Source organism: Rhinatrema bivittatum, chromosome 18, assembly GCF_901001135.1.
Source record: "Rhinatrema bivittatum chromosome 18, aRhiBiv1.1, whole genome shotgun sequence".
Lineage (NCBI taxonomy): Eukaryota > Metazoa > Chordata > Amphibia > Gymnophiona > Rhinatrematidae > Rhinatrema > Rhinatrema bivittatum.
This window is the reverse complement of record NC_042632.1, coordinates 40,042,702-40,067,696: the sequence shown is the minus strand read 5'-3', so window position 1 is coordinate 40,067,696 and position 24,995 is coordinate 40,042,702. Positions and strand designations below refer to the sequence as shown.

General features: G+C 45.0%; 1 protein-coding gene across 5 annotated transcripts in view; it reads right to left on the bottom strand.

Annotated features, from left to right (window-relative positions):
* SGCD (sarcoglycan delta) overlaps positions 1–24,995 on the bottom strand; it is a 667,313-nt gene that overhangs the window by 620,299 nt on the left and 22,019 nt on the right. Inside the window, exon 1 of one of the 5 annotated variants that reach the window (XM_029584043.1) lies at positions 15,756–15,829. The exons of 1 other annotated variant lie outside the window; for it this stretch is intronic. The gene's annotated coding sequence lies outside the window, so the exon portion shown is untranslated. Of the gene's footprint in view, positions 1–14,465; positions 14,970–15,755; positions 15,830–24,995 lie in introns of those variants that run through there. 3 more of the 5 variants (XM_029584037.1, XM_029584038.1, XM_029584040.1) reach the window with 3 other exon arrangements.

The window sequence follows — 24,995 nt, the reverse complement described above, 5'->3', positions numbered from 1 at the left end:
GCTCGCCTAAATCCGCCCGGATTTGGGCGGATTTAGGCGAGCAGGGCTTTGAAAATCCGCCCCTAAGTGTTCTTTTAAGCCCTTGATCATCTAACAGAATCAACTCCATTGCAGGCTTTCTGCTTCGGATATATTTTTTAAAGTTTTTATTGAGAGTTTTTCGTCTCTATGGCAAACTTATTTTCAAATTCTCTCTTAGCCAGCCTTATCAATATCTTACATTTAATTTGTCAATGCTTATGCTTTATCCTGTTTTCTTCTGATTATGTATACAGATGGTCATAATGGCTTATCCAGATAAAATCTGTAGAAAATTATTCTTTCAAAGAGAAGATCTTGAGGAGTGCAACCCTATAATGTTCTTGAGTTCTTTTTTTTTTTTATTATGGTCATGTTCCCATTATCCTCACCCAACTTTTTTTTTTTTTTTTTTTTTAAATCTCACTCTAAATTTATTTTCCACTGTCTGTGCTGCACTTTTACTTTAGTCGTCCACGTCCTTGCACTGCACTGTAGTGAATTCAAGACTTTGCTATGCTTTATGTCAATCATAAGACTTAAGCCGGGCACCGTGAAATAAACACACTACACAGTCTTTGTCTTTTTCCTATTTATTTCCCCTCACCTCTGTCTCCAGCATGGTAAACCTTGACAGCTCTAAGAACCTTTGCTGACCGGTGGCCTGCAGGAGCATTTTCCTCAAGCGGTGCCTTCAGCAATCTGGAAATAAGCTCAGCACCTCTATGTCCAAAAAAAAAAAAAGTAATATTATCCAAACCTGAAAGTGTTCTAAAGTCAGGATGATGATAAAAACCATTTTTGAAAAAAATATATTTGGAAGTAAATACTTCCAAAAAAAAAGATAAAAACTCCAAGTGACGCCTTACCAAAGCTTTGCATGCAGCGCGCATGGAATATTGTGTACAGTGCTTGAAAGTCTGAAGTCTTATTTATTATGAGAGGCTGGACAAAATAATTCAGATGTCCCACAGATACATTTGTAAATTCCTCTCATCCTAGATCTCTGCATTCTGAAGATATATCATCTCTCTCTCTCTATATATATATCTATATATATAATATCTATCTCTATCTCTGTCTATAAAATTATACCACTTTCATTCACATAAATCTAAATACAGAATTAAAAAACAAACTACAGTACTCTGCTGCAGCACAACCAAGACAAGTTTTATACAGTAAACTGTAATAACTTATTCTTGGGGAAACAAGTTATGGTCTTGAAGGCAGAGATGAAGATGAGCAGTCATACGACACCTTTATGGTGAAGATCGTAGCTCTCCCTATAGATGAAATGGGGAGAGGCAGAAACTGAGGTGGGAGTCAGTGTAAGAGGAAAAGTGTAACAAAGGTGTTCTGCTCAAGAAACCATCAGCGTCTGATAGTTATGATTCATCTCTGTGAACATTCAGGTCTTCGCCAAAACCATCCTCCTGACCCCACAGCAAACTGAGTTTTCAGAAATGTCCATAATGAATATGCATAAAAGATTTGCATGCACTAGGTCACTAATGTGTGCAAATGTATTCATTCATATTCACTGTCGATACCCTGAAAATCTGATGAACTGAAGGGGTCATGAGAACCAGGTGTGTGAAGATTCCGTAGTAAAAACAGGGAAGAGCTTCAGAAGATCTACGATTTTTATTATTCTTAGAGTCTGGCTTATATTTGGAATGGGAAAAACTAAAAAAAAAAAAAAATATTACAAAAATAAAATAAAAACGAACTAGCAAGACAGGAAAAACAGTAAAGATGCAGGTCAAGTCACATATTGAGGGTAACAGGAAAAACAACATAAAAGGAACACAATATATATTGGCAAGGCCAGTGCAAGGCTAGTAGGTGTACTGGGCAATAGGCAAACCTTACAGCCTTGGGCAGCCCCCAACCCCACCCTCCTCAAAACATCTGTTATGCTTTATAACAGATGTTACGTGAAAAAAAAAGACATTCAAAAGTTGTCAGAGGTAAAAAAAAAAAAAATACTGCTTCCATCGTGTATATTATATTTACATGCACTGCTGTGCTACCAACCAGAAAACTCTGCACAAAAGAACCCCAGATATCAGACTTATTGTAAGACATGTTGGGTGTGGGCTTGGCCCTCAGAAAGCCATGAGTAAACTGAATTACAGTTACAACATAGTAAGCCTCCCACATCAGAACAGCAATAACTGCCAGCTCTCAAACAGTAACAACCCCCCTCGCGGGGAAAAAGGCAACACCAGGAAAAGGCAACACCAAGCCCTAGAACAAAACAGAGGAGAATGCTGGGTAATGTCAGAACACTGCTACAGTTGTCGGGCGGTTGTCGTAGGGAACCTAAACATTGGCATTCTTCTCTATCAGATAAGCTGTTTTACTTGCAATACAAAAATCCAAGAAAAGCAAAAACATACTTGACCAATGATTATAATATATGATGCAATGAATCAGGACATCAATCACTCCGATTGAGTGCATTCAGGGGCCCTGATTACAGGATGATCACTATCTGTAGAGTTGGTTTCTTTATTCCATTGGTTTAAAAGACATTGCGGTGTCTTTTTGAGGTGAATTCACAGTTGTAAATACCTGCTCCCAAAAATGGGACATTCTAGATAGCTGCCAAGTCCGCCTACCAGCACTGCACATTGGACTCAATTCCACCCAATATAGGAGCAAAACATGATATTCTAGGATTTGCATCTTTTTGCCAACTCCACCCCCTCCCCAGGAATTTTTGAAGCTATTCTGCTATATTCCCAGGAGATATTTATAGGCCACGTGGCAGCCTCACCACCATCTGATGTTCCCTGAAGTGGAGAAATGGTTGGAGTGTGTGTACGATAGGAATCGTAGAGACTTACTTTAGTGTAAAACAAAAGGTGTGTGTGTGTGGGCGGGGGGGGGGGGGGGAACATCCAGTCTTCAAGAACCACAAACTGGTAGGGTTTCTAAGATAGCCATAATGAATATGGAGCAATTACAGCAAGTGCTAGGTGATGCATATACGGAAAAATATCCCATGCTGTAGTTAAACGATGTTAGATCCCATATTAGGAGCTACCACTCAGGAAAGAGATCTAGGCATCATAGTGGATAACACATTGAAATCGTCGGCTCAGTGTGTTGCGGCAGTCAAAAAAGCAAACAAAATTTTAGGAATTATTAGAAAGGGAATGGTGAATAAAATGGAAAATGTCATAATGCCTCTGTTTCGCTCCATGATGAGACCGCACCTTGAATACTGTGTACAGTTTTGGTCGCTGCAACTCAAAAAGGATATAGTTGCGATGGAGAAGGTACAGAGAAGGCTGACCAAAATGATAAAGGGGATTGAACAGCTCCCCTATTAGGAAAGGCTAAAGAGATTAGGCCTGTTTAGCTTGGAGAAGAGACGGCTGAGGGAGGATATGATTGAGGTCTTTAAAAATCATGAGAGTTCTAGAATGGGTAAGTGTGAATCGGTTATTTACTCTTTTGGATAATAGAAGGACTAGGGGACACTCCATGAGGTTAGCAAGTAGCACGTTTATAAGTAATTGGAAAAGATTCTCTCACTCAACGCACAATTAAGCTCTGGAATTCATTGCCAGAGGATGTGATTACAGCAGTAAGTGTAGCTGGTGTTAAAAAAGGTTTGGATAAGTTCCTAGAGCAGATTAATCAATAAGTATTAGTAGTTTAGGATCTATTCATTTAAATATTTGGGTACTTGAGACTTGGTTGGCCACTGTTGGTCACAGGATACTGAGTTTGATGGACCCTTGGTCTGACCCAGTATGGCATCTCTTATGTTCTTTTGATTAGGAACACCTTGACCCAGAGACCAACTGCATCAAGAGCCAGCAGGTATGATCCAGCAAGGCCATGGTGACCTAGAAGACAGGATGTTCAGGTAAACATTACCTTACTAGATTTGACAGCTGATTAGATTACTACAAAATGTAGTGCAAAGTAGTGAAGGTGGGGAATCTAAGTGCTGGATTGAGTATAGGACCTTGTAAGCTTATCATGCCAGCGTGATGGGAGAATCAAAGAAGAAAAAAAAATGTTGTTTGGGATAAAATGAGTGATGTTCTACAAACAACAGCAAAGATACATTTTTATAGTATAGACAGAACATAAGAACATAAGAAAATGCCATACTGGGTCAGACCAAGGGTCCATCAAGCCCAGCATCCTGTTTCCAACAGTGGCCAATCCAGGCCATAAGAACCTGGCAAGTACCCAAAAACTAAGTCTATTCCATGTAACCATTGCTAATGGCAGTGGCTATTCCCTAAGTAACTGGCCAGACTGTTTAAGCCAGTTGGTCTTTTTCTGACATCTATTACATTACTATACTACCGCACTGTCCTTAGAGGCCATGCAAAGCCTATGTAAAGTTCATGTACAGAAAAAGCGTCAGGATGAGCAGTCTGCCTCCTGACCTTTGTTTAAGGATATGAGATGTGCCCTGTTGGGCAAGACAAGATCTGCTGAGCTCAGCATCCTGTCTCCAACACTCGTTAATACCAGGCCAGTCCTTGTTGCTCATTCTCAGGTGTGAGTGCTTGCTTTCTCAGTTCTACCTGGCTAATTGTTTATGGACTTTTCCCTTAGGAATGTGTCCAAACCACTTTTTTTTTTTTTTATCCGGCTATGCTAGATGCCTTGACCACATCCTCCGGCAACAAATTCTACAGCTTGATTGTGCATTGAGTGGAAAAAAAAAATGTTTTCTTCCATTTGTTTTAAATCTGCTACTTGTTTCATGGACTCTCCCCTAGTCTTAGTATTATTTGAAAGGATATAATTGTTTCCTATTTACCTGGACCACCCCCACTCATGGTTTTATTTTAAAAATAAAAAAAGTATGTTGTCTTGGTCTTCTCTTTTGCAAGCTAAAGAGCCCCAGCCTGTTTAGCTTTTCTTCATAAGGGAGCAGTTCCATCCCCTTAATCACTTCTATTGTCCTTTTCTGTATCTTTTCTATTTCTGCTATATCTTTTATGAGATGGGGCAAACAGCGCACAGATGCAAAATTTGACTCTTTGTAGCCTTGCACATTGTTTTTCCACAGACCAGACTACTGAAGCTGAAAGCGCAATATAAAGAATGGAGACCCCCCCATCCAGCTAACTGCAATTCTGCATACAATCTTGGAATTTGGAAAACGGCCCGTTTGCTATACGCACATCCATCTGTCACTTCCTGTGCAGCCAGCTGCACAACTCCATGTTTACAACGTGAAGGGTAAACTGCAGGAACACAGTTTCTTCAGGCACCAGGGGTAGGATGGGAGATGGTTGTTGTATGGACAGAGGGAGAAAGAGAATGAACAGAAGGGAGAGAAAAAACTGAAGGAGAAGAGACAATTGGGAGGATAGGCTGACAGTAAAAAAAAAAAAAAAGAAAAACAGAACAAAATTCTAATAAGGAAAAAAACTGAAATGGAGAAAGTAAAGAATTGTAAGTTTCTTTTTTTTCACATTTTTTGTTAAACTATTTTATTTTCACGGCCTATAGATATTCAAAAACAACCAGCCCGCATTTCAACGATCAAATAATATCTCTGAACTCGGAAAACCACTTGAGTGTTCCAAATGAACAGACTTTATGGATGATAAGTCAACTGATAGTGGATTTGTGCCATGTTCTCAAATCATTACAAATAATCCAATAAAATGTATTTTGCTGTCAAATTTCTTAGCAGGCAAGCTGGCACTAAATTCCAAGTTACAAACAAGAGGTCAGCATGAAGGTCAACGATTAAGGGCATCAAAGTAAACTGCAGTAAAGATTTTTAAACAATAAAATGGTCTCGTAGGAAATAAGCTCTTTTAAGACTTGCAGCAAACATGTAATAAAACCATTTCTGCTGTTTCACAGTTTAAAAAATCCAACCAGCTGCTGTTCAGGTAAACACTTGTGATACCATTGGGGGAAAAAAAAACAAACCCCCAAAATTCCATGTTATTGCCCAAAATTAACAGATAAAACTGAATTTAGAAAAAGTTATATAATGCATAGTAAGTTAAATGCAACAGCTAAACTGACAAAATTCTTAGCCTTTTAAAAACAGCAAATGAGGATGGATACTGCCAATGTGACTAATTGTAGCCTTGAGCATTGCGTGTTGGTAATACAAGAGGCACGAAGCAGAGGTGCCCCTCTAATCTTAATTTGCCTTGTCATTATTCTGAGCCTCAACCTCTCCCATCACCACCATCACCTCTTTCCCCAGACACACCTATGTAGAGCTCCCTGGAATTATAAACAAGTGCCTGGCTTTTATCCCAAGACTTCAGCTAGCATTACTGAGGAATCAAGGATGCCTGTTCATCGGTGTGATCAGCGCTTCGTTGTGCTATAGGGTTTGTCAAGTACGGAGACATTAAGAAAGAAATATATACCTTGAACGTGGTCCTCACTTCTGTGGGCAATGTTAAATGAGCAGAGGGTACAATTGTGCATTGTCTCTCTTGGGACCTTTTTCCAATCCACACAACTCCTCCACCCAAAGCTAACTCACAGAGAGACTTTAGTGGAGCCATGGTTCACCAAGACATTGCTAGACAAGTTTTGCAAATGACAAATGTGAGCACTGCATCAAATGACACTAAGGTCTGAGAGGGCTTTCCAAAAGTGCACACTCCTCTAATGCCCTTCACCACACACATTCTCACACCCTATTAGGGGAGAATTATAAAAAATTATTCACAGTAAGGAAGGACACCGACAAGCTGGCAATAGCTATTCTCTGAATTTTTAACTGCATAAGAAAAAAATAAATCTCCAAAACATATACTGAGCAGACAGAGAGCAGGCCAAAGATATTACACATTCATGTCTAATACATTTTAGACATTTACTCATTTTTGCTGTGCAGAAGTTCCCATGAAAGAAATTCAAATGATGCTCCGCCCTAGTTCTTGCCAGAAGAACCTTCCATTGGCTTTCAAAGCAAAGCAAGGCTTTTAACCTAGCATGAGAATACCCTACTTTGCATGCAATTAAAATGTATCTTAGAAAAAAAGAAATGGTCAATATGAAATTTAGGGCAAGCTACTTAAAGACTCAGCAGCCCTATGCTAATATTAGTATTAAAATGAAGCATCATCACTGCTATTGCAAGAAGCACTGTGATAAGTGGATTATTTTGATTTTAAATGTTGATTTTTTTTCTCTCTCTTTTATAAATGTACACTGCTTTGGACGGCTCTTTAGAGGAGGGAAGGCAGTTAAATATTGGTAAATACATAAATATTAATCATGTAAGAATGATGCTATATAGCACAACTCCCTAGTAGAAATGAAGAATGTGATGCCGTTATTTGCATACGTGAAACCACACAATTACCGAAGAGCGACTCTCACAAAGGAACATCAGGTTCAAGAATATTTAGGATGGGAGGAGAGAGAAGGCAACGGAGACTTAAATAATCATAACTAGTGTAACTACCCAGACACAGCAACTCTGCATCTTGTTCATTAAACCACTTATTTCTCATCTGGTCTTCCCTACTTTCAGAACAAAAAGAACAAGTGGATACCTCAACTACAGTATATAAAATAAAGGGGCTCTTTAAACAAAAAAAAAAAGCATGCAAAGGTGGAATACAGTGAAATTCTATAATCCCCAATAACCATGGCATCCATGGGACGCGTGGGCCCACATGTATTTGAATACTCAGACAGTTATAAGAGTGGAATAATGAAGACCACAGCTTTATTCCTGCATACCCAAGCCCTTGTTTCAAGCAGCCCACCCTGGACCAGGCGTTTCCCAGTCATAAGAAGCAAGTCCGGGCCTTCTGGACAGCCCACCTCTTGCAAGCAAGACTGACGTCTCCTCAGACCTGTGACACGACGATCTGGGGTCACCGGTCTGACACCACACCAGAGCCTAGATTCCAGCCATTCTAGCAGGAGTCTATTGCAAATGGCACTGCTCAACTTTAACCCCCCTCCCCCCCCAACCCTACTCCTGGGGCTCAGGTACCCCACCACAGGACCCAGGTAGCTCACAAGGCTTGCCCATGGTCACCCAAACACCAAGCTGCAGCCTTGCTGTAATTACATTTACCCTGCTCGCTGCATAGATCCTTTGTCCCTCCTACAAGCAGATCCTGTCCACGTAGGTGGGCAGATGCCAATGGTCTAAACCAATGCATCATGAGATCTTGACCCAATCTTATACAGGTTTGGGCCATTGGGTGAGAATAGTTCCTTGTGAGGGATGCCCATTCCAGGCCACCCAAACTACCGTAGCAACGTGGATTTTACAGTGTCTCCTGCAGTGGCATCAACGTATGCGATTCCTACCTAAGCCTACTGGCCCAAGTCATGAGATAATGAAATATTTTAGCAAGAAGACCGTTAGTCTGCTGGGCCTGTGACATGGCTGAATCCAGGGTCACCAGTCTGATGCCACACCAGAGCCTAGAGCCCAGGCATCAGACAACCCTAGCCATTTTCGCATGAGCCTTATTGCAGTTGACACTCAGGGGCTCAGGTACCATACCCATAGGACCTGTGCTGTTGACAGAGCTTACCTCACCGTTGCACCTCCCCTGAGCCCCATCTCTCTCATGTGTATTCATTGAGGATATCGTTAAAACCTGGCCTGTTTGTGGCTCTCAAGGACCAGAGTTTGCCATCGCTGCCATATGTTCTAATGAGATGCCACCTCACTGGAAGGAGGTGAAGGGGGGGGGGGGGGGCAGGCATTTTGTCCAAATGAAAGCAGAACATTCTTTGTGCCATGACTACGAACTGCACCACAGGGCCAAGACTTTCGTTCTCTGGTAGCCCCTCCCATACTGAGATAATGGGCTCTTCAGTACTGCAGATTACCTTCCGGAGGAGGACTGGACCCAGCAGCCTTCACTAACCCGTAAGAATGCCTTGCACATGATCTCTAACAGAGCTAATACGGGTGGCCCCTAATTTCACTAGGTGACCACTCACCCAAATGTCCTGAGCTGATTGATTCTCTACCTGCAATACTGAAAACATACTCCTATGTCAGGAACTAGAAACAAGAAACACTCAGGAAGACGTTAAAGGATTAAGGAATTGAAGTAAAGCACCAATAGTTGGTGCAGTGAACCCATCTGGTACCAATAACCTGCCATGTCATATAATCTGTGACCAGAAAACCCATGCATATGATGCCATCAGGAACAGATTACACGGACAGTTGTAACGGGAGAGATCTGCAATGTATTTCAAAAGAAGAACATAACAGGCAAGTCTGAAGCCATTCACCTATTCGACCCTAAATGACTGTCTACTTCTGAGCTTCCTAAACTTGTCCTGGGGACCCCACAGCCAGTCGGGTTTTCAGGATATCCACAATGAATATGCATGAGATATTCAAATTTATCTCATGCGTATTCGTTGTGGGGTCCCCAGGACAGGTTTGGTCTACTTAGTGCCATGCCTGCCTGGCAACACAATGCTAATTTGGTTACAAGGTATTTGCCTGCGAGGTGATCGATTAGTTGCCCACATACACAGCACGACAACCATTTCCCAAGCACAAGGCAGATCAACAGCAGCATAATGAGTAAAGGATGCCTCCAGATGAACAAATTAACTCCTGGGTGGTGCATTGCTCAGAGTACGAAGGGTTGTAATCAACTGGCCTGGCAAGCCATGTGCAATGCCCTAACCAGTCTGCCCCAAGTATGCCCCACTGGTGATGCTAGCACCAACCCTATCCCCACCCCCACCGGCGGATATCGCTGCTAGCATTTTTGTCATTGGCTTGGGGCCCACAGGTATCCCGAGTGTCCAGAAAGGTGCCAACTCTGACCATCCCCACTCCACACAACACACTCTTGCATGATGAAGGATGAGTTTCAGGCTTGCGGTTGAAGCAGCATACAACATTCTCCAAACTGAAGGCCATGACAACACAGCTGGGATTATGTCCCAAGCCCCACACCACTAGATGAGATCACATCCTGCTGTAAAATGCTGAAGTGGCTAAACTAGGCATGCACGTGCCAAGAAAAGAGAAATCACCTGTGGCAAACCCTTCATAAGCAACCTGCAAGAATGGGGAGTGGGGGAGCTACCAGTCCTGCAAAACCCATTCAGCAACCCCATCTGCACGACTGTACCATTTACTTTTGCATTCACACCGCTAGCTCATAGCAGCGACGCCTCCGCCTTGATGCATCTGCATGGCGCCGTGCATATCCGGGAATGTCATGTAAGAGATAAGCCGAAGCAGATCACTCCCTACATACCTAAGCCTGACTTTGTTTTCCTCCCGCTGGCCAACGACCTCTTCTGTGACAGATTCATCTCTTCACAGAGGCCCAAGCCTAAGTCCAGCTGGCCCTGGAACCCGAGGGCTCAACCTTCTCCACGAGAGCTGTGAACAGACAGGATACTTCTAGGCCCAATGGAACAAGTGGCCTATCCTGGTAGCCCAGTCACCCCAAACCATCCAGCTTTAACAATCCCTACCATCACCTCAGAAATCCTCTGGCCAACATTATCTGAATTCAAAAAAAGCATTAATAGTTCCACCTGTTCCATGTATCCTCTACTCCAATGGTTCTCAACCCTGACCTGGGGACCCCCCCAGCCAGTCGGGTTTTCAGGATATCCACAATGAATATGCATGAGAGAAAATTTGCATGTTTATGCAAATTTGCATGTTTATGCAAATTTTCTCTCATGCATATTCATTGTGGATATCCTGAAAACCCGACTGGCTGGGGGGGTCCCCAGGACAGGGTTGAGAACCACTGCTCTACTCCCTCTGTAAAGAAACAGGTCCATAAATTGCTCCTGATTCTGTCCTCTTTCACTCTCAATCCAAACCCTTTATTCTAGAGCCACCTTGCCTTTGAAAGAGGCATGCTCCTGTACAAGGATATCTTTCCCACTACCTAGGCAGAGGGTTCACCAGAATGGATAAATTATAACCCTACAAGGGGCCAAACTCTCTCTGCCTGGGCTGGAGCACTAATAGCCCTTCTGTCTCAATGCTTTTACAAAATATGGACACCAGCATGAAGTGGTCTACCTCAGTTATTCATATAAGGCTGCTGCCAGAGCAGAAGGAGAAATAAGGGATGCAGGGGTTGAAGTTTCACCTCTGCCTCAAATTTAGCAAGGCAGATAGCAACTCAACTAGATTTTTATGTTTAAAATTACAATATGCCTGGTCCACCCACTTGACAGACCACTCAGCAATGCTACAAATATACTCCTCCCCAGTGTTTTCACTGTAGGTGGTATGAAAGGCATGGGATAGAGATGCAGCATAGGCGTGCCAGAAGCGAACAACATAGCTCCTTTCAGCCACATCTATGTGAAGGGAGCCAATATCTACATACAAAGGCTCAAATCCCCCAGCATTCTTCCAAATTAGTAGAAAACAAAGGGAAGAATCACACAACAGGCTACCACTTGCTGAACTGGGATGGGATGTACTAGAAGGGAGGGGGTTGGCCTCGTGCTGAGACAGAATGGGATGTACTCTACGGGAGGAGGGTTGGGGGCTGGAGGCAACTCGTCCCTCCCTCAGTGCCCTGGACACTTCCCAACTGTTCTATCCATCAACTTGACAGGCAACACAGCAATATTGTGGATATAAGCCCATCCACATGACCTACTGCTGGTGCTGCTACTTTTAAGTGATCTACAGAAGATAAGAACACTTGCAGGATAGTGTTTTGTTGTTTTGTATTATTGGTATTGTTTTTTTGTCTTAAATGTTTATTGTTTGTTTTACTTGTGCTATTGGATTTATCGTATATTTTATGTTTGTATGGATGCATCATTGGAAACCGCCTAGAAATCTAGAGGCGATTAATAAAATAAATTTAAAAAATAGTAATGCAAGAAGCAAATGAGTAACATCGCTCCTTTTAATTAACATCTATCGGAGGGGGAGGAAGTTGATACCTCAACACTTGAAGACCTCATGCTGGGAACTGTAGGCTCTTAAAATTCCCCAAGGATTGTTCCAAATTAAGGAGGGAACAAAGGGAAAAGTTTTCCCACAGTGGCAATTCCTTGCTGAGCTCGTGATGGGAGGGCAGCATCAAGAAGCCCCCACAAATCATTGCTCTATTAAGGAACCATGGGGGGGGGGGCAATAAGCTGAGACAATTAGAGGACCTGGGAAAGTGTTCCAGGAGGAAAACTTCATGCTCTCAAAGGCTCATGCCTGTTGGAGACTCCCATTCCAGGAAAAGTGGAAGGAGGACAGCTTTCCTAACCTCACGGTTAATTGCAGAGAGAAACTCTAGGAACATGATCTCTCTGCAGAAAAACACCCAGAGGCAGATAACCATGCCCCATTTGGGATCTCCCATGAGCCCTTTGTTTGAAATAAGAGGTGTACCTCCCTGGTGCCCCCTTCTTGTAGCTCTACCACCACCCCAGGCTCCAGACGGTCACAAAAGCAAAGTAAAACAGGCTGCCATCCCTTATTAAAGGCTAACCATGCCACATAAATACTTGCAGCTCTCCGAACAAGCCCCAGGCTCTAGCTTGCACACCTCGGAGAGAGAAAGAAAGCAGGCTTCCAGCCCAGACCCCTGGATAAACCAAGCCACGTGGAGCAGGAAGCTGCTGCTTTAAAGATAAATGACAAGCTGGGAGCCACAAAAGCTGCTTTCCAAAAGCCCGCTCCCTGCGACCCCCCCTCACAGCCCCAAACCAGGACCGGAGACAGAGCCTACAAGAGCACCACAAGCCCCTGCTCCCGAGAACCCCCCCCCCCCCCCCCATGCACGCCTGCCGACCTTTAGCTGCAAATCCCAGGCACCACGGGATCCTTGGGGTTGGCAGTCTTAATTAGCACAGGGAGCCCAAGAGCTTGCACTCTGGAGTGAGCATATCTTCCAGGGGAGGAGATGAGGCAGCCGAGGAGGTGGAAGGCAAGCCCTGTAGCTCATCAAAACAGAGCGATGCTGCTGCACCTACCACACCTGGCCCGGGCAGAAGAAAGGGGATGGGGGGGGGGCAGCTACTGCCTGTCCTCTTATCCTAAACCCTGGCTCCCCTCCCCACTGATCCCTAATCGGATGGGTGCTGGCCCAGGACACATGGAATTGAACCCTCCCCTCCCTGAGCCCGATGTCACCAGTTCACCACCCCCTAGTTAACAGGATGGGACTGGTGCGGCACGGGCTTCCTGGTTAGTGTCCGTGCAGGTTGCTCGGCACAGGGCATTTAGAATGACTGCATTTTCCCTGGCAGATGCTTGACAGGATGTTTCTTTACAGAGAAAACATTCTGTAGTATAAACACAGTGCCACCATTTATGGTTTTAACAGCATTAAAGTTAATACAATCCCTGGCAAGCATGCAGCAACAATAAATCAAAGTACTCTGTTTAGTAACAAAACATTAGTATTCTGAAAGGTGTGCCCAGCACTGACCTTCACAAGGGATGAAAGAGAAATAGCCAGGGTTCACTTGGCCAGCTTGCAGATGAAATAAAAGCAATGATACCATAAGGACATGAACCTCTGATGTCATAAATCGCACACAGCTCACTTGGAGACGGCGACAGCCCCGAGTAGAAAGTGTACTGTCAAAATAACTACCTGTGGCTGATGACTTTCAGTGCCAACCAGAAGCTCCAACGCCCCCCACCCCCCAACACACAAAAAAGTTGCCCCATCCTGATCCCATCTCACCACGACTGAGGATTATTTATAGCACCGCGCTGTGTAATATCCAGGAATAACATTATCCTTATTGCATTGCCCTTCTCCCAAACACATTTAATATTCATCTAGCACGGTAAAGCTTTAATGAACCAATTTCTTCTCATCCAGTGCTGTCACTGATCACTAAGCACATCTGCCTCTGACCTGTTAACATTTCTGTCTTACCCCCCTTGCCATAAATAATTCTCCAAAAAGGACCAGTGGCGATGATACCCTTCAGCTCTACTTATGGAACTGTCTTTTCGCACAATTATTAATCCATCTCAGTTTGCTTTCTCTGTTAGGGGGGGGGGCTCTCTCCCACCCACTAAGAGGTGCAGTGTGAGCCCATCACTGGGCAGAACAGAACGGGGGGGGGGGGGGAAATGCTATTAAAGAAGCCACCCTCCAAAAATGAAGCCGTGCAGAGAATGAATGCACTGCTCCTGCCCTGCCAGCGAGCTCGTACAACTAAAACATTTTGCTTTCAAACCCACTGAGCTATGGTAGCTGCCTCCCAGCACCTCGCACAGTATATACTGCATGCAGGAAAACTTCACAAGTATCTGTCAAACCCTCTCACAGCGCGCATCCGCTATGGATCAAAGGGACCGATTGAAAAATGGGCATCGCGTGGCATCGCCTCCCCACAACATCCAAGAGCAAAAAAAAACTGAATAGCGGCAGTGACAGCGGAGCCAGCATTTTTTCTTTTTTTTTTACAAGAGAACCAACAAGCAAGAAACAAGCAAACAAAAAATAAAATCACATTTATCAATGACTCACCCAGCTGCCTTCGGGCCACCCCCAGCGCTGGGGCTGGGACTCTCCGGTCGGCGGCTCTAGTAGCCCGGAGCCCGGCAGCGGCTGCCCGCTGCAGCGGGGGGAGGGAAGCCGCGAAATCCCATCGGAAATGGAGGAGAGAACGCGCGAAGAGTGCGGGGGGAGCGCCGGGAGATTAGCGCTTCCTTCGCTCTGCAGGTCGGACGGAGTGAAAGCAGATTGGGGTGGGGGGGGGACCCGCACCCCGGCAGCGGTAATCTAAGAGCCCCGGCAAGGGAAGCAGCAGCCCTCCCTGCTCCTCCTAAGACATCCTCCCGGGCTGCCAAGACAGGAGGGAGCCGGCTCCTACATCCTGGCCTGAGCCGACGGAGGGAGCGAGCGCGAAGAGGCGCGGGGGGAAGGAGGCTGGAGCTCCTCGCTGCTCCACACTGCCTCTGCCTCTCCGAGCGGCGCCAGCGCTTTCCATTTGCCCTTCCCCCTCCCCCGGGCTCCCCCTCCCCCTCTCTCTCTGCGCGCAGTCCTACTCCAGTTCTTCCTGCTGGATTTACTCGAGAAAACCGAGGCGTTCTCCTAGCGCGCTCCCTGCATTACCGCACGTTCCGGGGGGGGGGGGGGTTGCGTGTTTTTAACCCCTTGCGATCCCACTCGTTCTACGGGGTGGGGACCCCTTGACTAATCGCCGCTGGAGTTAGCGCGTGGGAGGCTCCGCCCCCTCCCACTCGCTTGCACGCGCGCCTCGGTGTAAACATTTAACTCTTTCCTGCTGCCTGACCCGCTGCCCGGCGGTGGCGCTGGGGGGCGCCTGCTTTTCTCTCCTCCCACGTTCCGGAACATCGCCCCTTTGGTGGAATTCCCCCTAGAGGAGAATCTGCGCTCCTCTTCACTCCGGCAGAGGAAGCGGGCCAAGTTGGGGGGGGGGGGGGGGGGGTTGTTTTTTTTTTTTGTGCGTGCAGAAAGAGAGGCACCAAGCAGCTGAATTCGCACACAGCTTTGAAAATCGGGCGTTAGCAGTGTCCGTCACCAAGGGTTCACTTCCTGCTAATTCAGTGCCATTGTGTTTCTGCCAGCAGGTGCCCACTTCTATGCCTCCGTTTTGAACAATATATTTTATGGCATATGTAGATCGGGGTAGCTCCCTCTCTTCTTCTCGGTGCTAGCCAAATAATTAACATTTTGAGTCTGTCCCATGCCCTTTAGTAAGATTGAGTGACCTAGAGGTGGTTGTACTTTTTCCATTTACACTGCAGTACTTAAAAACATTTTCAAGAAGGAGCGTTAAAAGTCATTCATTACCTGTAGTTTGACGTAACATCAATAAAGGGAGCATTTTACCAGGAACAGGACTGGCAAAGGTAAATGCACAGCGCATGAATTCTTCCTTTCAAAAGTTTGCTTGAAAGCTGGAGGAGGAACAAGCCAGCCCACGCAGGCGGTGACCTTGTTTGTATTCTCTTTTCTTAGTATTTTTGGCGCTCTGCAGGAGGCCATTTTAAAAAAAAAAAAAGTGCACATTAGGAGATGGAGGAGCATCAGCTTCCCTGACAAATAAATTTGTACATCTCGACAAGGCCGTCACTCAACGTCTTCGACAGAGCCCTCTTGACACCGGGATAATTGCATAAACTATAAACAGGGAAAGACCTTGCCAGATATCCTTGTCTGCCATGACATAGCAGTGACTTTGTAGAGGATGGGCCCTGGCTACCATTTGGGGGCAAGGCTGGTTTTTTATTAAGACTCTTAGTTTATAGTTTGGCAGAAAAGATCTTCCTCTCATCCTATTGCAAAGATTTTGAATATAATCTGATAATTACTAAGTATGAAATTATGTACTATAACCTGTACTACTCAATGACTAACATTTTAACATTGATAATATGAATAAGTTGATGCTATTATACATTTACAGCCCAATTTTAAAAGGACCACGCTCGGGCAGAGCAGTAAGTAGTAAAATAAAAAAATTAGGAGCTAGGCAGGGTTAGGCTAGGGATCAGGGAGGAGAGGGGAAAAGGTAGGAAGGGTAAGGTTAGGGTTAGGGAAGTTCCCTCCCAGTCCGTTCCTTAATTGGAGCAGACTGGGAGGAATCTGGGGACCGGCCGATCGCATCGCTGCATGTAGGTTATAAAATTACCCCCAGCGCACGCCACAGGCGCATGCATGTAATAAAATTGGCGCATCCATGTGTGAATACCAGGAATCGTGCGCGGGTCTTAAAATCGACCCCTGTGCGAGCCGCGTAACTTGAGCCAGATATTCAGCAGGATAAAATTAAAAACTATAAATAAATAAATAAGCATTCCACTCCCTCTCTCTCACTGTGTAAATTCCATCTGAGAACCTGCCTTTTTGAGGCCGCTTTTAAATCTTAAACTGTTGCTTGGCCTTCATTAACTAATTTTAACAATTGGCTGTTGACCTGCATGCTTAATTAGGTTGTAAACTCAGCTGAGCAAGGATTATCTCTTGTGTGGTGTTGTTTGTACAGCGCCGCACATAGAAATGTTAAGTAGTAGCAGCACTAGTACTATCCTAGATTAAAGTTATCTGGCTACCTGTATCCAGATATCTTTTGAAGTGCGACAGTTAGGTTTAAAGTTATCCGGCCTCGTATGGCTGGATAACTTTCACCATAACTAGTTACATTTAAAAGAAGTGAAAGTAGCTACAGTAGCCATGACATTGGGCTGCAGAATATGTTGAATCACTATTTATAATTATTGTTTATTTTTCTCCTCAATTTTTAACTTTATATTATATATTTTTTGTAATTTTTAATATTGTTTTTATTTATTATTTTATACTTATATTTCTATGTTTTTTCAATGATATTGTACACCGTTTTGACTAAACTCTGTAAAGGCAGTATATAAACTTTTTTAAATAAATAAATAAATTCCAGTGGTCACACAAAGGTCTCAGACTTTCAGGAAAAATGGGGTCAAGCAGCAAACAGCAAAGCAGATATGGAACAGTTAGCATTGACCCTTTTCAAAAAGCAGATGACGACGGCTTAGCTAATGGACAAGGAATGCCCCCTGAAGAGTCACGCCCAATCAGCAGCAAGTGGACACTGGCCAACTAAGGCCGGACAGTGACTGACCATCTGTAAGGCTCGGTGACCACCCACAATGATGGGACTGTCCTACTGTGGGGTAACCCCCCCAAAACATGAACTTACAAAACATTAAGTGCGGAAGGGATGGGATATCAACGAGTGGCACCGTGACAGCATCGACACCAGGCACCTCCTGAGGAACTCAACCCCGGCACCGGATGCCTTTTGCAGCGCAAGCCTTGGGGTGAAATCAGGCCTTTGGGGGTAGCTGCTAGTGTATCTTTGCTTACAGCAGTGTTCCCCCAACCATTTCCTGGAGGCTTGCCTGACCAGTCTTGATTTCAGGGTATCTGTAATTAATATGCACGAGATAGCTTTGCAGACCCGGTGCATGCAAATTTGTCTCGTGCATATTCATTGTGGCTATCCAGAAAGCCAGACCAGGTAGATGCGACTCTGGGGCAGGGTTGGGAAGCACTGGCTTGGAGCCACTCACAAGGGAAGCAAGGAGGCCTGAGAGCTTTGCTAATTAATCCTTATTTTGTCTCTTTATTAATTTGAATATAGTGAAGGCATCCCATGACTGGGAGGTGCCTGTCTTGGGGCTTGCTTTACTGATTCAGGCTAACTAGAACATACATGGAGAGTAACAATCTATTCTATCTATGACCATGGTGGTAATTTATGATGACTTCCGATGCTTAAAATAGCATAATTATGATTTTTTTTTTTTTTTGAGGACTAGGCAATTTCTTTTCACTCTTTTGGGCTTCCAGTTCCTATTGGAGCCAGGGCTCAGATCTGCCACCATGATTCTTCATTCACAACTATCTGGAGCTTTTTCTCTCTCTCTCTCTCTCTTTTTATACCCCCCTCCCTTCTTGCTTTTAGTTCAGTCATTGCAGCAATAGTCCCGGCCAAGGGGGCCGTGCACCAGGGCTCCTTTCCATAACCCTGGGGTCACGGCCTTCAGCCAGGCTACCAGGTATTGCCACTGCACGATGACCTGTGTCTCTCCCCCACCGAGGGTTCTGTACACCACCTCTACAGCACCCTGAGCCTGGGCTGAGGCAGGCAGGCAGGCGCTAGGCCAGAGATGGAAATCAAACCCAGGTCTTTCCACTGAACCACTGAGCTGGCCCAGCTTTGGACTTTCCTGGGGGAGAGAGGAACCTGTCAGAGCAGTTAACGTCCTACAAGGGTTAGATCAGTGAAGACTGTCTGTGGGCACAGGCTCTTGCACAGTTAGTAACTTTTGTGTTTCAGTTGTCAGCTGTGCACAGCTCCCCTAACAAATAATAAATGAAGATGAGATGAGATATTTATTTACAATTGTCTGTGCTGTAACTCTGTATATTCTATTAAATCTACAAAATGTTACATTGAATTTGAAGGGTTTTTAATTGAATTACAGTAAATTATGCACAATTAATCTTACATCCACCATAAATTCTTGTAATTCACTCAGAGGAATATTAAAATAACACAGACCGAGTAATTTCTAGCACTCTGTTTAGAGAGTGTGCTGGGCACCTCTTGACAGTGCTCTAAGGAGCGGGAGACAGCGGCAGCCACTGAAGCCCAGCTTGTACCAACACTGTGGCAAGCCACCAGCATCCTCCTCTGGCTGCTTGCCAGCCTTCCAACCCAGACACAAGCTCCCCCCCTCTGCCAGTCTTGCATGCATGTGCCTAGGCTTAGGCTAGGACAGGACCAGTGTCAGAGTCACGCAAGGATTCAGCTGCACCTCAGCACAGAACATAGAAACACACGCCACGGGATCTGTTTTCCGCCATCGGATTTCTATCCAGTCTACCCATTCACACAACTTCTCTGCTTTGCTCTCCTGACTGCTTTCCCCAGCCTCGGCTGATGGCTCACTCTACATCCCTGGCTACAGCAGTAGGATGAGTTTGTCAAATCCTGACAGTCATGAGTTTTCATCCCACCACTTCAACCCACCCCCCTCTCCCCAAAAATTAATTGACAGCAGTCTGCCTCCTGTTCCTCCTCACCTCATCCTGAGGGAGTGGGGGATTCTGTTTCAGCCTGCTACATTTTCTCTACTAATTGTGAGAAACAACTCAGTAGACAGATTTGAAACCTCGATGATTGATACTACTGCTCAGAAGTTTCAAAACTAATTCAACCCCTTTTTGTGTCTATTCTCGTGTGTCCAATATACTGTAAGGACACATATATTTCCTCTATATTTCACAACTACTTAGGACTTCTGCAAACCAGATGGACTGATTGTTGGAACCTTGAAAATACCTAAGGAGTTAGATCAAGGGTAACCCTCTCCATTCCTGGTGAGAGGGGGAGTGACTGAATGGGGTGACGGGTGGGAGAGAGTTTGGTTGAGGTGGTGACTGGTGAGAGAGGCAGCCTGGTATGTGGGGGGTGAATGGTGTGAGGGGGAGTGACTGGGGTGGTTGTATGGGATGACAGGTAGAAGAAAGACTGATTGCGTTGTGACTGGTGAGAGAGAGGAGCCTAGTGTATGTGGAGGTGACTGGTAAAAGGAGGAGTGACTGGGGTGACATGTGGGAGACAGAGGCAACCTGGTAAGTGTGGGGGTAACTGGGGTAACTATGGGTTGACAGATCACCCGCCACACACACACCAGGCTGCCTCTCTCTCACCAGTCACCACCCCATCCAGTCTCTATCTCACCTACCACACCATACATTCACCTCAGTCTCTTCCCCTCTCTCCAGTCAGCCCCATACCCAAACACACGTACACCACCAGAAGAATTCAAAGTATGCATGTCCTAAAATGCCAAGGCCCTTTCCTAAAGTACAAAGGGGTTGGCGAATTCAAAATATGCATTTGCATTACATGCTTTTGCTGACTAGAACTCATTACTATTATTACATCACTTGTTTGTTTACATTTGTTACCAGGCACTGGCCATCCCCTCACAAGCACCACCTTGCAATCTCAGCAGCACAAACAAGTAACTGAGGAGACAGCCAATGGGAATGCAGAACCATACCTCTAGCTAACGAAGTGCTCCCTAATGGACACTTTTTAACACTGGTAACATTTTCAATTAGCACTTACTAACTATAGTCTTGTTAGTGCACGCTAACTCTGAAATTAGGGATACCCGAAATAAACACCCCTGAACCATTTTACAAATGAAATCAAACAGATAGCACAAAACGAAAACGACATGAAAAAAAAAAAAAAATCAGTGCACATCCCTATTTACAAACATCCCGATTTTAAAAAGACCACATGCATACATTTCAAGGGTTACGCGTGTGCCCGGGCCTTGAATACGCTGCGCGCATTTTATAACGGGCCCAGACACACGCGCATCCCCTGATACGCGCCGAAGTGCCGGCCTGTCTGAAAGGGGCAGGCCGGGGGCGTGGTCTGGACAGGGAGGAGTAGCGTGGGGGGGGGGGGCAGGACGGGACACCGTTATTAGCTGCTTTTCTGGGGAAGCGCGTGCTGGCTGGCAGCCAACGGAGTCTACTGCTGCTCCAAAGGAGCAGCAAGGTAAATAACAAAAAAATAATATAATAGTTAGGAAGGGGGTTAGGGGTCAGGGAGGAGAGGGGAAAGGATAGGAAGGTTAGGTAGGGTTATAGGGAAGTTCCCTCCCAGTCCGCTTCTTAATTGGAGCACACTAGGAGGGAACTCGAGAAGCCCTACTCTCATTGCCACGTGTAGTTTATTAAATTCCCCCCCCCCCCACGTGTGCAGGTCCAGACTCACCCAAGATTTAAAAATCCAACGTGCATGTGCGCGTGGGAACCGTATTTTATAAAATATTCGCGTCCCTGTGCGCGCACCAGGAACCGCGCACACCTGGATGAGCGCGTGCATGTTTTAAAATCTACCCCTATATGTCTATGATTTCTCCAGTGAATCGGGGGGAGGGGGTGGGGGGGAAATCTACATTTCCCATCAAACTCCAACCAGACTGAAATCTACTTTTCTACTTTGAATTGTTGGCCAATTCCTAGCACTAAAATTTACCAAAAAAATCTCTAAAAATGCCTTAAGAAAGAAATCAGTAAACTCCACCTCATTCACAGCTTGTCATGTTTTCTTTTCTTATCTTTCAGCCTTTTTCTCTCCCTTATAGATCCCTTCCCCTTCGGGGAGTTCACATTCCTACGATACGGAAGTTATAAATCATTCTTACAAAAAATACATATTTACATCTGTATGCTATTCTGCATGGAAATGAAAATATAAAGACCTTTTAAAAATACGGTCTACATTGCAAATGGTTACCCAGAATGGAATGAAAATACGATTGCTTTGTGTTAGCTTAATGCCTATAGCGTAACTATGAAATATTTACATGGAGTATTTACCAAATGTGGATAACGTATACATGGATAATAATCCCACTTCATGAAGTCATCTGCTCAGTAATTTTCACCCTATGGCTTACACCAAAAGCACACACCAAAAATACTGAATCCAGAACTCGTTGCTCGGAAGAGCAGAAAGTATCTCCAAATCTGCATTGTAAATAGACTGCAAACATCACTTGGAGACTGACTTGGTCTGTGATGTGCTAATCCACCATTCCACTACTAGTGCATGGCCTTTCGATAAATATTTTATAACTTTTCCATATGGAGTCTAAATTGGCAGCTTCTTCAGTGATGTTTGTAATGGCCAACATAATCTCCCTACAGCCAAAGAAAGAACAGATAGATGCCTTGTTTTAAAGGGTACAATCAGCCCCAGCAAGATGTATTTGGGGAGAACACAAAAGACAGCAAACCTTAAACTCTCAGCTGTGCAATCTACCTATTATTATGAAGAAGGTTTATGGAGAAGCTAAGTAATATTGCTAGTTATGAGAGATGTGCTATAATATTAATTTAGTTTTATATGGCACCATAAAATCTTTGCAGTACTGTGTTTTAAAACATTTACATTCTTTTTTTTTTTTCCCAAGTCAACGAAGGTACTTTTGTAAGCACTCAAAATATTGGTCAGTTTAAATCGCGGAACTCGCAAAGTGGCAGGAAAATTCCAGCTTAGGGCTTTCTGCCATGTTAGCGTTATCACACTGCACAGAATTCATTTGGTAAAACAGCCAAAATGGAGGAGATTAGGCACGCCACGTAGAACATGAGACCATGCAGATCCAGAACATCAAGCCAGGTTTGTAATTGTTCTGAACAGCTGGTACATTTTTTTCTCTCCAAGAAATATATATTTTTTAAAAAAAAAGTAATTTGTTTTAAAGCACAGAATGAAAACTATGCTACTAAAATGTGTGTGTGGGTGGGAAGAGGATGGTAACGTTTGTTCCAGGTTTAGTGCCATTTACTTAGCGCCTTCTAAGATTTTTGTAATTGCCCCACAGGGACCGTTTCCAGCAACACAGCAAAACAATGTTGTCATGGCCTGCCAGTTGTGTCACATCAAGGTAGAGGTTTTTCCTCTCAAAATTCACTGCATAGAACTGTGATCAGACAGAGCAGAGAGGATCTCTGAAATAAGTCGGGTGTTTCTAGCAAACTGACTCAACTGTAAGTCTCCTGATGACTGGTGGTTGATACAGATGCCAGGAGATACTCTGAATTGCAATGCAATATAAATGACTCTTATAAAAGAACACTCAAAACCAGCAGTACTAGCTTGATTCCTCAAATATAGATATTTCCCTAATTTGGTGTATGTTTACAGCCCCTTCCACGGAATTAAAAAAAATCCCCTTCCCTGGAATTTACTTTTCATTTTACCAATTTATTGCATCCCCTTCGCATCTCATTTTGATTCGCCAAGGAGGGAACAACCTTGCAGGCTTCAACGTTGTTGAGCTCATAAGTAAGAATTAGGAAAGACTTAGATCAGGGGTTCTCAACCCAGTCCTTGGGACGGATCCAGCCAGTCAGATTTGCTGGAGACTCACAATGAGCATACACGAGAGCTTAATACCTAAAGCATACAGGGCCAGATTTTAAAACTTAGGCGCGGGTGTAGATTTGTGCACGCAACCCGGCACGCAAAAATCTACGCCCGATTTTATAACATGCTATTTTTAGGTGGGAGGTCTGTGTGAACTGAGGTAATTCAGTATGCGGTACTAGAAAGGTCTCGATGAACTGAAGACAGCAGGGCTAGCGCGACCTATTTGGTGAACTAGGCGGTCGCCTATGGCGCTGACCATTAGGGGGTGCCGAAGAGCAGCTGTGTGGGGCCGTGAGTGGAGCCTATCCCATTCGCGGCAAAGAGCAGTAGAGATTCGGCGGGCCATGAATGAGGTAGGAATCGGGCAGTGATCAGATGGTGGTGCGACTGGGTGGGGGGGGCAAGTGCTAAGCAGCAGGCTCGCCTAAGGCGCCTATCACCCTTGCACCAGCCCTGGGAGACAGACTGGGTGAACTGGTAGAGGTATCTGCAAACTAGTGATTTCAAATATGCACACGTTTTAAAATTTACTGATTTCGTATATAAATCTGGATTTTATGCGAGAAGTTATTTTCTTTTGCGTATAAAATATATGTGTGTACGTTTATAAAATAGGTAGGAAAAGAACGTGCTTTCAATGCATTGCAGGTATTTGCATGTAACCAAACATACACGCACATGTTGGGGAGTAGAAATACGTCTTACTATAATAAAGATGAAAGCTGCCCTGTGCCTGCATCACCGGCAAGGGTAAGTTCTTGTCCCTCTCCCTCACCGTACTCTCCAACTCCCTGTATGGAAATTGAGCTCTGCCCCTCCCTCTCTATACTCTCTAGCTCTACCCTCTCTCTGTATTATCCAATCTACTCTCTACTCCCAGATATGGAAATTGAGCTCCGCCCCTCTTGCTGTACTCTCCAACTCTGCCCCCTCTCTCAGGATCGTGGAATCCACTCTCTACTACCACACATTTCAGTTACACAATTCCTACACCTCACAGTGGGCCAGATTTTCAAAGGGATACGCGCGTACCCCCCGAAAACCTGGCCCAAACACCCCCTGCGCGCGCCACGCCTATGTTGCATAGGCTTCCGGCGCGCGCAAAGCCCCGGGACGTGCGTAAATCCCGGGGGTTTCCTGGAGGGGGGGGGATGGCGCCGCGGGCGTGGTTTTGGCCTGGGGCGTTCCGGGGGCATGGCCGCGGCCTCCGGACCGGCCCCCGGACCGGAACATGGAGCGCAGCAGCCGGCCCGGTGCGCACAAAGTTACGCCTGCTTCGAGTAGGCGTAACTTTCGTGATAGAGGTAGGGGGGGTGGGTTAGGTAGGGGAAGGGAGGGGAAGGTGGGGGGATGGTGGAGGGAACGGAGGCAGGCTGTGCGGCTCGGCGTGCGCAGGCTGCCGATTTTTGGCAGCCTTGCGTGCGCCGGCTACGCGCGTATCTATTGAAATCCCGTGAACAAAAGTACGCGTGTGCGCAGATTTATAAAATCTGCCCCAGTATGTCCTCATCTTTGGGCAAGCTTTTACTATTAGCATTTTATGATCTGCACATACCTGATTCATGCAGATTATAAGA